At 41.0% G+C, this 9567-nt stretch overlaps 1 non-coding gene across 1 annotated transcript; it reads right to left on the reverse strand.

Annotated features, from left to right (window-relative positions):
• Positions 1 to 7155: 7155 nt before the first annotated feature.
• On the reverse strand, positions 7156 to 7263 carry LOC112699784 (small nucleolar RNA R71). The gene has a single exon (XR_003152722.1). It is a non-coding gene; the product is annotated as a small nucleolar RNA R71 (small nucleolar RNA).
• Between the last annotated feature and the right edge of the window lie 2304 nt (positions 7264 to 9567).

The raw sequence follows: 9567 nt of genomic DNA on the forward strand, positions 1-9567 counted from the left end.
AAAGTAAAGAGTTCAAAAGCCCACAAAGACCGGGCTATACACAAAATTATAGAGGATCCAAAGGCTTCCCAATAGCAGCATCTTGGGGAGAAGGAAGGCGAGTCTGAAGGGGAACTGCGTCCACTGTCCCGTCATCCTGGTTCAAAATCTAGACGTCTGGATCAGATTCTGGCTGACTGGCTTCAACTACCGGAGTTGAGGAAGGCGGGACAACAGAGGCTTTGGCAGAAGTGACTGGAGGAGGGACGACATCATCATCATCATCGGGATCATCAGGAATAATCTTACCATCTTTCACAATGTTGTCCAAACTAAAAAGGGTAAGGTCGAGCTCGGGTGCAAGAACTCGGACCTGTTCCTTCAGATTCTCATAAGCAGCATTCACACTACCTACAAGATGACCCTGAAGATCAGCATAGTCAGCTTGGGCAGAATCCAAACTCTTCCGAAACTCTACCATCTCTCTATAGGTCCGAACATAGCTTTCCTTATGCTTCTGGGCCATCTCCTCAGACAGATCCGCCAAGGCCTTAGCCAATGTAGCCCGAACCTTTTCACCCTCCAACTCTTTCTCTAGTTTTGCTACCTTTTTTTTGAGCTCCTCCTTCAACCCCTTGATCTTATCATACTCTGACTTGGCCTCTTCCATGAAAGCCTTAGTGGCATGAACAGGGACATCCTAAGCAGTCCGGAACAAGGCCGCTCCCATGTGCGCCATTCTCACACTATTTCGGGTAATGAATTCCAGATGGTGAAGGATGGATATATCATCCGTAGGCATAATGCCGTAAGGATCAATTTGTTGGTCAACAAACCCCACGACATCGAAGTTAGGGGCATCCAAATTAAAGGGCTCAGTGGTTCTCCACTTTTTAGGAGAAGGGCCGGCAACAGACGGGAAGGCAGCACTGGAAGACGGTAGAGGAGGAACAGAGGAGGCCAGTCGGACGTTAGGAGTCGGGATGATCTTTTTGGGACCAAAAGCGTCCGAGTTCGACCTCTTTAAAGAAGCCCTAGACGACCCCTCCTCGGGAACCTTGGCCGAGAGGTTTAGGGCCGCAGTTGCCTTATTTGCCTTTTTAAAGGCCTTCATAGCATCGTTGTTTTTAACCATCTCTAAAAATATGCAGCAAGAAAACCAAGTTATAAATCGAAAAGAAAAGGGATAAACTCAACAAAATAAAGCAACATAACAAGATACAAAAGAAGTCGACCACTACCCAGCTCAGCTCGGAGAAGTGAAGGATCTCCTAGAAATTTCTTGGTATCGAGATGGGGAGGCTGCCCCTAGTTCTCTTCCAACACAGTTACAAGGGCTTGTTCTACCTCATCCAACATCTCCCAGGAATATCTAGATACCACTAAATTTTGTTGCCACTCCAAAGGAAAAGTAGGTTCATCATTCTCATATAGAAAAAAGGGACGAGCTCCTTCAACAGCTCGGACCTTGAAGAAAGAGTTCTTAAAATCACAGAAGGATTCATCGTACATGAGAAAAACCTTTTTTCCCTGGGAAGCTCGGAAGGAAACCCAGGTGGCCTTTTTCTTAACCACACCAGGCTTTGTCAAAACAAAGAGGTAAAAGAAGAGGGATTGGGAAGGTTGGACACCCAATTCATGACCAATTGGAAGATTTTTATGAAACTCCAAGAATTGGGATGGAGTTAGGACAGAGCCACGTTACAAGACCACAATAGGTTGGTCTCAAAAGGAGTAAAAGGTACAGTAATGTTCATCTGACTAGAAAAGAAATCGTACGCATAGAAAAAAGGGAGATCTCCAGCAGCCCGAGTGGAAAAATAAACTCTCTCTTCAGAAGTAGGGGATACAAGCTCATAGTTCTTCTCATCACTACCATTACTACAAATCCTATGAAATTTCCTAAGTTGCTCACAAAATTCAAAGTCAACCAGCGAAATACACAAAAGAACCATAGAATCCACCTAGTCGGCCATGCTAGCAGGAAATTGGGAGGATGTCTCGACAATATTCTTACAGGAAGACATGGATCAACTATTCCTACAAAAACGAAAAAGGGGGGTTACTAATCAAACAGCTCGGGCAAAGTGAGGAAGAACAGCTCAGTCAAAAATGGATACAAACTCAAAACTACAGCATACAGAATATCAGGGGTAATAAAAAAGGAAACCCCAGGACACAACCCAAAGTCTTGGGACATCCTTTGGAGGCAGTAACAGAGTAAGGACTAAAGTCTACGACCCAACGTCTCCCAGCAAGAGAATAACCTTCTCCCCAGAACAAGCAACACTCCAAAAAGAAAAATCACAAAACAATCAAAATCACCTTTCTACACAGAGAACTATTATACATCAACGAAAAAGCAACCTTTTTCTCAGAATCAAGCAAACTCATCATTCCAAAAGTAACAAAACTGAAGATGCAAGAAGAAACAGTAGCCACATGCAAAACCCTAAAAGCGTCAACTATCAAGAAATGCGACGAGATTCATACAAAAAATGAAGAGACTCCCAGAGCACACATTATGGCAGCAATCAGATACAACAAAAACAGAGGAAAGATTAAAACTTCCCAACACAAATGCAAGCAAGATCAAAACTTTTTACGATCACACAAAGCCTTAAAAGGAAAAGAGCGTAGAAAAGGAGAAAAAAAACCAACTTGTTAAAGAAGAAATAAGCAACGAAGAAGACGCGAAGCATGAAGAAGGAAGAACTTTGAGAAACGAAAGGGTAAAATGCCAAGGAGAAGTGAAGAGAGAAAAAACTGAAGCTTTGAAAATTCAAAATGATACGAAGAGGGAAGCGAAAGAAACGGCAAAAGAGGAGTTAAATGAGTCTTTAAAAACCCTCGCACGTTTCCAAGAAAAAGCACGGAGAACAAAACGCACGTACCATTAAAAGAGGAGAGAAGAAAATGTTTCACATTCAAGCTACCAAATAAAAGCTCTACGACAAGTTCGACAAATGCTCGAGCTCGACTTTTCCAAATAAAAAGATCGAAGTCTAGCAAACAGACACGATCTCAAGGGAAAGACCGAGCTCAGAGAAGGGGCACCGTTCATGCCCTAGGTCGAGCTGTACGACCCGGGCAGATCAACGACAAATTGACCAACCTGTTCAGATCAGGACTACCCGACCTCTTTAGGAAAGAGGTTGGCCAAATTACTACAGAGGCCCAAGAAGGCCCAAAAAAAAGGAACATGACCCAAATCTAAAAGCAGCCCGAGGTCTAGAGAGATAAAGGCGGTTCCCTTAAAGATAAGATAACGTCACTCAAAGATGTTATCTTATCTTCAGAAAGGTCATTCTACGCCATTATAAATACACTGGAGCACCCAGGTATAACTCATATTCTGATTCTACTAAAAACCTGCTTAATATCCTTGCTAACTTAAGCATCAGAGTCCCTTGCAGGTACCACCACCCTCCGGTGACGAAGGATCAGCACCACCCCCAAGTCCAACAAGTCGAACACGGCGGCTCTGGCCACCATCATCAAGTCGGACACATCAGCTCCGACCAGTACAGAAGATCTCATCCGAGATCGACCTATAGTTTTAGGTAACCCTCGGAACAGTGTCCGACCTCGAGAGGCGAGAGCTACCAAGGTCATGGCATGCTTGTAACCTAAGAAGGTACTCAAGCTAGAAAATGGTAAAGATCTTAGGTCAAAGAGCACTCTTTTTCCTAAAAAGGTTTTTTAATGAGGCGTCAGGCCAAAATCTAAGAAATTTCCCGACTTAGAAGGGTAAGCACTGATATGTACACATTTTATTTATGTTTTTCATTATTTTTTGAATGAAATTTATCAATTCCCTAAAAGGTTTCCTGCCAAGACGCATTAATCTAAGATCATAAAACGCAAAAATTCATCGCCTGATTACAAAGAGGTTGGCAAGGTGAAGCGATAGAAGCAAGTTAATGCAAGAAGTTATAAAAAGTAACCCATAAAAAGTAGCCTGACGAGGTCTAACTAAAAATGGGATTACTAAAAATAACTTAAGAAGGCCCGACAGAAAAGTCGGACCAATGAAAAGGGACAAAAACATCTCGTGAAGGTGATGCCAAGGCATCTAGGCCAGTTTCACTGACATTTTCTTTACTATTTTAGGGTAGTTTCATGCATTTTCCTAGTAAACAAGGCAAGTTTTGGGTGAAAATACACTTACACCTTCATTTAAGCAACTATTGTGAATTTTTGCATGATTTCATGAGATTTTTGCAGAATTGCATGATAATTTAATGATGCATAATCTCATGACTTTGGCTAGAGCTTTGATGCACTTTAATTGCTTGATTTCAGGACAAATGAAGCATGGAAGAATCACGTTAGCATTCACGTTAACTTAGTTAACGTGACTACTAACGTGGGATGGAAAATAGCTTGCAACGTTAATGAGAAAAGTGATCACCAATAACGCCTACGAAGCCATTCATAGCCTACGTTAAGAGCCACGTTAACTAAGTTAACGTGGTACTTAACGTAGAAGAAAAAGAGGACTCCACATTAATGAGAAACGTGAACTCCAATAACGTTTCTCCTCAACGTTAGTGGTAAAAGTGAACACCACTAACGTTGGGAAACTTGGCAATGCTCCACGTTAAGAGTCACGTTACCTAAGTTAACGTGAACTCTAACGTGGAAGAGGATCAACAATGCCAACATTAGTGACATTCACTTTTGTCGCTAACGTTGGATCATTAGCATTGCCTACGTTAACTCTCACGTTAAGATTGTTATCATGGAAGTTAACGTGGAGTGGGGTTCAAAGAGCCAACGTTAGTGACACTCACTTTTGTCACTAACATTGGGAGAGGGCTTCATTACTATATTAAGAGCCACGTTAACTTAGTTAACATGGGTTCTAACGTAGGGGCTTAAGGCAATTGGAGCGTTAGTGACAAAGGTGAGTGTCACTAACGCTCTCGAAGGTGATAGATGCCCACGTTAAGAGCTACATTAGCTAAGCTAACGTGAGACCTAACGTAGGGGGGTAAAAGGCAAGCAACGTTAATGGGAAAAGTGATTCCCATTAACGTTTGCGAAAAGGGGCACAAGCCAACGTTAATAGGAAAAGTGAGTCCCATTAATGTTGGCCAAGAATTGAGAAGGAACGTTAGAAGTCACGTTAAGACTTCTAACGTTGAGAATAACGTGGACATATAAAGGTGGAACGTTAGTGGAAAAGGTGAATGCCATTAACGTTCTCGCACCCAGAAATGTATTCCACGTTAATCTCACTAATTGCCCAAGCCTAATTCATAATTCTCTGCAAGCTAGGCCCACTAAAGATGAGAATTGCTTCAACTCAAAGTCCAAAGCCCACATCCAAGACTTGAAGAACTCACTAGAAGATCATGAAGAGTAGTATATATAGGAGTAGTTTTGAACGAGATAGGAGCTTTTGGACTTTTGGGAACTACTCTCTGCATATTTTACTTTTCTGTACTTTTACCATGGATTCTTCTTTTCTGCCAATTTTGATTCCTAGAGCTATGAACAACTAAACCTCTTTCATTGGGTTAGGGAGCTCTGCTGTAATTTGATGGATCAATATTAGTTTTCATTCTTCTTCTTCTATCTTTTCTCTTGATTTTACTAGAAAGCTTTCAATCTTAATTCCATTGGAGAGTTGTCTTGGAAAAGAAACTCTCCATAATTGGAAGAGGAATGAAGAGATCATGCTAGAAATGCTTTCTCATGCTGGGCCAATTTGGGTTTGGATGGATATGTGACTATAATCCGACGAATACTTGAGTTGGGAAATGTATATGGTATAATCATTGACCATACTTCATCTCTTCTCATGAGCAATTGACCAAGGAATTGGCTATTGATCAAGATTTGAGAGATTGGATTACCAAGGAATTGGAATCTAATCACTTAAGATTGCCAAGGAGATCAATGAATGCATTGATTGAGGAAGAGATGAGAACGAATTTGATCCGGAGAATTGCAACATCTCCTAAACCCAATGATCTCCCTATTTCTGATCTTACCCATTCTCTTTGGTTTCTGCCATTTACTTTTATGAGCATTACCCCAATCCCCCATTTAAGATTCTGCACTTTAATTTCTGCTATTTAATTTCTAGTCATTTAAATTTCTGCATCTCAATCTCAATTCTATTTAGCTCAACTAGCATATTCTTCTAACTAAAGTTGCTTGACCAATCAATCCTTGTGGGATTCGACCTCACTCTATAGTGAGTTTTACTTGACGATAATTTGGTATACCTGCCGAAGGGAGATTTGTTGAGAGATAAGTTTCCATGCATCAAGTTTATGGCGCAGTTGTCGGGGATTGATTTTGAATCAACAATGATTAAGTTAGAAGATCACTAGATTGAGCATTTTTTTATTATTTTTCATTATTCTTTTCTGTATTCAGTAATTTACCTTAGTTTGTTTTTAATTTTCTCCTCATTTCCTTTACCCTCTCTATTTTCTGTTCTCTTTTTCTTAGTTTATCATAATTCAGCTCACTAACCCACTAACTGTTTGATAAATTGCATCACTCACACTAACAATCATTCTAACAAAAATAGTCTTCACTATATCTCCTGTTGTGCATTCTGTTTGTTGTATGACAGGGAGAAGAGAAGGAATCTCAATATCCTTTGATTCAGAACCTGAGAGAACCCTTTGGAGACAAAAAAGGGAGGCAAGATGAAAAAGAATTATTGGTACTGAGGAAGAGGAAGAGTATTTTGAACCCAACATGGAAGAGAATTTGGAGAACAATCATGAAGAAGAAGCTCATAATCATGCCAGAGAAGGCCATGCAAACCGGACTGGGCATGAAAGGAGGGTCTTAGGATCCTATATCAATCCTAATCCAGAAAACTGTGGAAGCAGCATTCAGAAACCCACCATACATGCCAACAATTTCGAGCTAAAACCTCAGCTCATCACTTTGGTGAAAAATAATTGCTCATTTGGAGGAGGTGCTCAAGAAGACCCTAACCAACACTTGACCACCTTCTTGAGGATTTGTTACACGGTGAAGTCCAATGGAGTCCACCCCGATGTCTATAGGTTGCTCTTATTCCCTTTCTCACTCAGGGACAAGGCAACAAAGTGGCTTGAATCTTTCCCAAAAGAAAGCCTGACAAATTGGGAGGAGGTAGTGAACAAGTTTTTAGCAAGATTTTATCTTCCTCAAAGGATTAATAGGCTAAGAACTGAGGTGCATACTTTCAGGCAACAAGATGGTGAGACACTTTATGAAGCATGGGAGAGATTCAAAGACTTGACAAAGAGATGTCCACCAGAGATGTTTAATGAGTGGGTTCAACTTCACATCTTCTATGAAGGTCTTTCCTATGAGTCAAAGAAGGCTGTAGATCATTCATCAGGAGGTTCTTTAAACAAGAAGAAAACCGTTGAAGAAGCCATAGATGTCATTGAAACAGTTGCTGAGAATGACTACTTCTATGCATCTGAAAGAAGTAACACTAGAGGAGTGATGGAGCTGAACCACATGGATGCACTGTTAGCCCAAAACAAGATAATCACCAAGCAGCTAGCAGATCTTACCAAGAAGGTGGAAGAGAACCAAGTGGCAGCAATCATCACCTCATCACCAACTCATGAAGGAATAAACATGGGAGAAGGAGGTGACTGGGAGCAAGCCAATTATGTGGGAAATTCACCTAGACAAGTCCATGATCCATACTCTAAAACCTACAATTCTGGATGGAGAAATCACCCCAACTTTGGTTGGGGAAACCAACAAGACCAAGGACAAGATCAGAGACGTTCCAACTTCAACTCCAACAACAATGCCACTCATCAAAACACTTCACAGAGATATTACCAACATCCATCTAACCAACCTTCTCAACCACCTAATCTCGACCTACCAGCATCCACAGATGATAGGCTTTCAAAGATTGAGGCTCTACTTGAAAACATATGCAGAGAAGTCCAAGATAACAAAGTGTTTAAGGAAGAAGTGCGAGCCAACATCAAGAACCAAGGAGAAAACATCAAGAGATTGGAGTCCCAAGTAGGTTATCTATCTCAACAAATCCCCAAACCCACTGATGGATTCCCCAGTGATACAGAGAAGAATCCAAGAGGAGAACCAAAGAAAGTGAGATGGGAAGAATGCAAAATGATAACCACAAGTGATGAGGGGAGTATGAATGGAGTAGAACACCTCCAAAATAACCAAAGGGAAAGTCAAGAGGAAGGAAGCTATGCAACTCCACTCACATCCAAGGAAGAGCTAAATAAGAAGGAGGTATTGAACCCATATGCACCTTTTCCCCACAGGCTTAAAGGTGGTGTAGCAGGGAGAATGTACTCAAGGTTTCTTGATATGTTTGCATCTTTAGATGTAAATACACCATTCATTAAAGCCCTCCAACAGATGCCCTTCTACATTAAGTATATAAAGGAGCTACTAGCCAGAAAAAGTCCATTGAAAAGTGGACAAACAATCAAGATGAACAGAGATTGTAGTGCTCTCATTCAACCAGGACCACCCACAAAGAAGGAGGATCCAGGAAGCTTCCACATTCCTTGTGCCATAGGAGAAACAATGATTGACAAAGGGCTTTGTGACTTGGGAGCAAGCATCAACTTAATGCCTCTCTCTCTCATGAAGAAGCTCCAAATCAATGAACTAACTCCTACTAATGTAATTATCAGATTGGCTGATAAAACCCAAAAACAAGCAGTAGGAGTAGTTGAAAATGTGCTGGTAAAGGTTGGGAGCTACTATCTTCCCACATATTTTGTCGTTCTGGAAATGGATGAGAATCCTATTTACCCCATCATTTTGGGTAGACAATTTCTAGCCACAGCTAGAGCACTCATAGATGTAGAACGAGGAGAGTTAGTGCTGAGAATACATGATGAGCAGCTCGCTTTCAATGTTTACAACCTCTCACAAGGAGCAGATCATGAAGACAATAAGATGATAGAAAAGCCAAACGAGGAAGCACAAACAACACAATTGGAAGCCCCATTGGTTGGGGAGCTTAGTCAGGAAGAACCATGTTCAAAGGTGATTCAAGAGGAACCAGAACCACCAAATTCATGCAAGATCAATAACAAGAATCTCCTAGAGAAAGAATCCATAGAAAACAAGAAAACATCAATGGAAACAAAGAAAAAGTTCCAAGGAGATGGAGAAGCAGAAAGATACCTACAGAAGATCTTTCCCCGGGAGACGAACTTCTCAACGATTTCACTGGAGGCAAACATACTGCAAGAGGGAAGGACTTCAAGCACTATCAACCTCCTTGACAAAGAACCAAACGTCAAGCTAGTGATGCTAAAGAAGCGCTTCATGGGAGGCAACCTATGTTTTATAACCCTCTCCTCTTTAAATTTCTAATAATAATAGCAATAAGGCAATTTCCATGGAATTTTAAATTAATTTTGACAACTGACAATAAGTCCCTCTACATGCAACTTATAGTACACGATAAGTTTGGTGTTCAAAGCACACCAAGTGTGGTTTGAACACACCTTATGAGGAAAGTTCATTCCCCAAACTTGTTGCATCATGTGATTACAAACAAGTTTGGTGTACCAACGTACATGTATGGGAAGTTTAATGTTTAATTAATTT

Source organism: Arachis hypogaea, chromosome 6, assembly GCF_003086295.3.
Source record: "Arachis hypogaea cultivar Tifrunner chromosome 6, arahy.Tifrunner.gnm2.J5K5, whole genome shotgun sequence".
Lineage (NCBI taxonomy): Eukaryota > Viridiplantae > Streptophyta > Magnoliopsida > Fabales > Fabaceae > Arachis > Arachis hypogaea.